Raw genomic sequence first — 5,181 nt, forward strand, 5'->3', positions numbered from 1 at the left:
GATGGGTGTACATGTAGATGTGCACTCATGGAAAGCTTACTGCACAGTAAGCTGTCCGTGCATTAATTACACATAGATGCCCACAGCTAATCTATTTTCCTGAAAGCAGCTTGGGAGAAGAACAAAACCTCAGAGCCAGGGCTCAGATAGCTGAAATGTAATTGGTGATTGAATTGCAAACCAGTCAGGATGTAACACCAGCAACCAAAATGTGACAAATGAACATGAATAATCGTATTTTGTTGTATATCTCATTGTACTTGTCAGATTATAATAGCTCTTAGCTAAAAAGTCTACTGTAATGATAGTTTCACCATGTAAATTAAATCAACCTATTAAAACAAAAACCTCTGCCAACACAATCTCCATCTTGTATGGAATTAAGACAATCTGCTTTTTGTAATAATTCATAGAGCACCTTTGGATTCATATCAACCACCCATTGAAAGATGATTTGCCATGCTCTTTTTCAGTGGTCTGTACAAAAAAAAAAATATTTATTCTTCTTACCCTACAGTTTACTCTGTTTTTTTAAGATGTGTTGTCCCCATGAATTCTACTCTTGATTTACATATGCTCTAGGCCCAACAAAACTGGACTTCTGAAAAAGCAACCAGAGGGAATCAGTACATGTTTAAAGTGGAGCTGACTAATTAGCTCTGCTGTAAATCTGGCATTTACATGTGTGCCCCTATTAGGCTGAAGTAAACTAATTAACTCTGTGGCAGGATAGTACTTGTATACAAGTACCATCCTGCTGCAAAGTTTTTTACTACACAGCAGTGCACATGTAGATGCTGCCCTGATTGCTTGAGGCACAAGGGTGCTTCAGTACAGGGGTTGCCTGCCAGCTAGCCCTGCACTGAAGAATCCTTGTGTAGTAGCCAGCCACTCCACAGCATGTTGAGTCGAGTCAGAGCAGCCCTGGGCTGGCAGGCTGACCCCCAGACTGCCTGCCAGCCAGGGCTGCTCTGACTTGGCTCAACATGCTGTTCTCTTGGGTGCACGTGTAAATGCAGCACCTGGAAAGCAATAAACTCCGGAGTGATAAGCACCAAAGTTTATTACTTCAACTTAATACACGTAAAGATGTGCCCAGTGGGTCCAAACCTGCATACCATTTGGCTTGCTGTTGCAGGGGCATAAAGGGCCACCAGCACTTAGCACTGCACTGGTAAGAATCCCAGGGGCAAGACTGATCAGTGAGAATGGAAGGGAAGGACTTGGAATCTCTGAGAACAGGTCTTGGAAGAATTGTAGCTTTTAAGAGGTAGGTAACTACTCTTTCTTCAAAAGAGCATTTACTCTTGCTTGTTAGTAAACAGTTGCCGCAGTACCAGGAGGTGTACGACTGCAGATGTGTAGGATGAGTAACTGCAAGACAACCCCACCAAAGTTTATGTCTGACCTAGAAATTTGCATTAGGGAAAGTTGAAGGGTGAACCTGGGAACACATTTGTTCTGCATATTTCTGCTATGGGGACTTTTGTCAGGCATCCTACAAAAGCTGCCTGGGCACAAGCAGAGGTAACAACAATCTGTCCATATTGATCTTTTTTTAATAGGGTAAAACAAATCTTAACATAGTCCAAGACACTCTTGGCCTCTGTGAAGAGCCTGGTTGTCAAATAACCCTATCAGAAAACACCACGAGTCTTGACATCCATCCAAATAGCTTGGTTTGGTCTAAAAAAACCCATTTTGCCAAAACATTAAAAAACATCCATTATGGAGCAATGTGGTTTTGGGAAGGGCACTGGAAGGCAACCAGATCTGCTGTTAGGGAAGTCAGGGCCACCTTAACTAGGAACTTAGGGAGTAAATCTGCAGAATGCCACCAGAAAGGCTGTTTTCATTAGGAGTAAATCTAGCATATCACCAGAGGTTCAAATGTAGGCCCCCATAGCACAACATCGGTGATCACAGAGTGTCATGTTGGGATCAAAGTATGAGAACTCAGAAAACACTAGTGAATACACGCAAGGGATCAACCTGAGATCTTCAGACACAGCTGCATGTAGTACATGTGAGATTGCCCATGAGCATGACAGGTGGTTCTGTTATTGCTTTGCATTGTTTACACTTGTTACACAAGGCATCAATGTGCTTTATTTCAAAGTGGTTTGTAGCAACATTACAAAATTACAAACACTTTGTTCTGTTTTGTACTGTTGCTCTCCCACTATTGGTGTTGACCTGCTATGCTTTCAGATTGGATTTAATGGTATCTTTGTACTCTCTCTTCTGTATTGACCATCTTTGGTTTAGCTGAACATAAAATATAGCCTTAGGCATTCTCAAGTTGGTCATGTGAATGCAGCATCCAAGCCATCATAGCAGAGCTTTCTCGACTGAACATGTGACAACATTTAAGGATTTCAGTGCTGGAAATCTTGTCCCGCTATTTCATCTTGCAAATAGCACATATGGTACTGATCATGACTTCTGATGCAGGGGAGATGTATTGCCTGGGTTGTACAACCGCATAGGAGTGTCATGAGCACGACTGCACAACAGACTTGAAGCTGAGTGCTTAGTTTCATATTCCTATTGTTCTCCAGGCAATGGAACAGCATTTCAAATGCAGAACTGGCCTTGGCTGTGTGGTGGGTAATCTCATTTTCCATCGTAGCATTTTGTGACATGCATTCAAAGTGGCAAAACCTCTCCACAGACTTGAGAGGAATGCAATTAACTGTGGTACCAAGTTGGACACATGCATCTTTTGGTGCTGGTTAGTAAAATCCTTCAGTTATACCACTTCCCCATATAAACTACTGAACTAGAACAGGAAGTGTCTGGGCACCAGGGCTCAACCTGACCCTGGACTGCTTTCCTGTTCCCTTTGACTTGCTCCTCTACTCCACTCTCTGGGTAATCTCCTGCCTTCTCACCCTGGCTTACTTCTAGACCCTGCTCTTAGCTTGACTTCTTGCTTCCTTGACCTTTTCCCTAGATTCCATTCACTCCTCTTGATTCTGATCAGTGCCTTGATTCCCTCAAGTGACCCCAGACCTATCACTCACATCCCAGCACTTCAGGTGGCCAACCTATGGCACATGTGTCATGAGTGGTACAGGCAGTCCCTGTGTGTTCCACATGGCAGATTGGGCAAAGAGCAGAAAACAGACGAAGGGATTGGAGTAGCCTTTAGAGAAGGTGCAGGCTTAATTTGTGGCATGTCCGCCAAAAAGGTTGGCCCCAATATCATACAGTAATCTTGGCATGTCTAGTCTTGTGCCTTGTAGTTGTGTGAGACATTCTGAAGTGACAGCTTTTTGCGTAATTTTGGTGAAACCTTAGGTAAATTCTTGCCTGTGAATACAAGGGGGTTAGACTTGATGACTCAGGAGACACTTCCAGTCCTATGTTTCTACAGCGTTTCCACAAATCACCAGACTATGAAACAATAAAGAAGGAGATAGTGTTTCTACTGGAAGCAACCATCTATCTTCTCTTTGTGAATCAGGTCTCTACGTTGTAGTGGAACCGTTGGATCTACCCATGTTGTTGCAGCTGTTATCCCTTAGGAGCTGTAACAGGCAAACCCCCCCAGTTAAAATCATTTTTCCCTCATATTTCTATTTTGTTTATATATTTTGCAGTAGTCAAACTTTTCTAAAGAAAAGAAAAAATCCAAAACACATTATATGGAAATTAAAACATGAAATAAATGTAAAATTTAAAAAGAAAAAAAATCACCATTTTCAAGTGGAAAAAAAGAGAAAGAAGGGAGAGAAAACAATTCATGTACTAGAAATAGTAAAACTTAAATAAATCATATAAAGCTAGATACATCTTCATAAGAGCCTTTCTTCTTACTCCAAGCAAATATTTTTAGCTTCTTAGCAAAATCTCAGTGATACCTTTTTAAGAACCTTAGAGACACCCTTTTTACAAACCAGGCTGACACACCAGCAGTTAGTAATTTGCTCTCACCTTTTCATTGCGTAGGTATTAAAGATTTGTTTTTAATTTGGAGTATACTTACTCTATTTATTTAACTCCAAGATGAGGTTTCCCTCCCTTATAACTGCATACAAGGAAATCTCACTAAATACATTGTCTTTCATTAAATTGCTGCCAAATCATCCTGGAATGGAATGGAAATGAACTACAAAGTTGATTAAATGTAACCAACACTGAGCATGACTATAAAACACATGGCCCACATTGTGCAAACATGCTGATGGGAACCTTTTTTGTGCATGTTCCTTTTAAGATAACGGGTGGCTGCTCCCTCTGAAGAGAACTGGCACTGGGCCTGAAGGTACTGCAATACTAGGCTGGCACCAGGAGGGCCAGAGCCAGCCCTACCACCCTCGCTTTGGTACTTAAAAAGCTGAGATTTTTTTTTTAAATATATATTTTATAAAGCCTTTGTCTGTCTGTCTGTCTGTCTGTAATGCTCTGTTTATGCTCTGATTGCCAATCAGCCAATAAGAGTGTGAAGAAACATTCAGATAGGTGGCAATGCGCCTATCTGAATGTTTAGTAGAGGGGGGGTGGGAACGAGGCCACTGGAGCTAGCCTTGTCCCCCACCTTGCAGGTGATGGCAGCAGTGGTGCAGGGGGAGGGAGCGGGGTCGGGATGCTGTGGGGGTGGTGGCTGCCACCAGTGCTGGCCTCGGCCCGCCCCTCCCCTCTTCAGTCATCACCGCCTTCAGGGCCAAGCCGGCAGCGACAGGGGAAGGAGCAGGCCTGACATGGGGGGGGAAGGAGTGGGTACGCTATGGCGGCAACGGTGGTAGAAGGGGAGGAGTGGGCCCAGGCCCAACATAGGGGGGAAGCAGTGGGCCTGGCTTGATGCGGTCCGATGCAGCAGTGGCTGGGGGACGGGAGGAGTGGGCCCAGTTCTCCCCCTGCCACTGTGGGAATGGGGAGTGTGGGGAATGGGCCTGGACCCCAAGCAGCAGGAGGAAAGAGTGGAGCGGGCCTGGATGAAGGGCGAGGGGGTAGGGGCGGGGGTGGCACAGGGCCCCATCATTCTTGGCAGGCAATTGGCTCATGTGTGTACACCCCCCGCCCCCCCCCCCCCCAATCCTGAATAAGCATTTGTACACAAACCTTAACATGCATTTAAAACACATGCACCTCTTAAAATGGTCACACCCGCACATCCACATCCCCATCCGCAAACTTATTTTGGTTCACAGATAATAACTGCTCACTTCTCATTCA

Source organism: Gavialis gangeticus, unplaced genomic scaffold, assembly GCF_001723915.1.
Source record: "Gavialis gangeticus isolate Ggan-Ray unplaced genomic scaffold, GavGan_comp1, whole genome shotgun sequence".
NCBI classification, from domain to species: domain Eukaryota; kingdom Metazoa; phylum Chordata; order Crocodylia; family Gavialidae; genus Gavialis; species Gavialis gangeticus.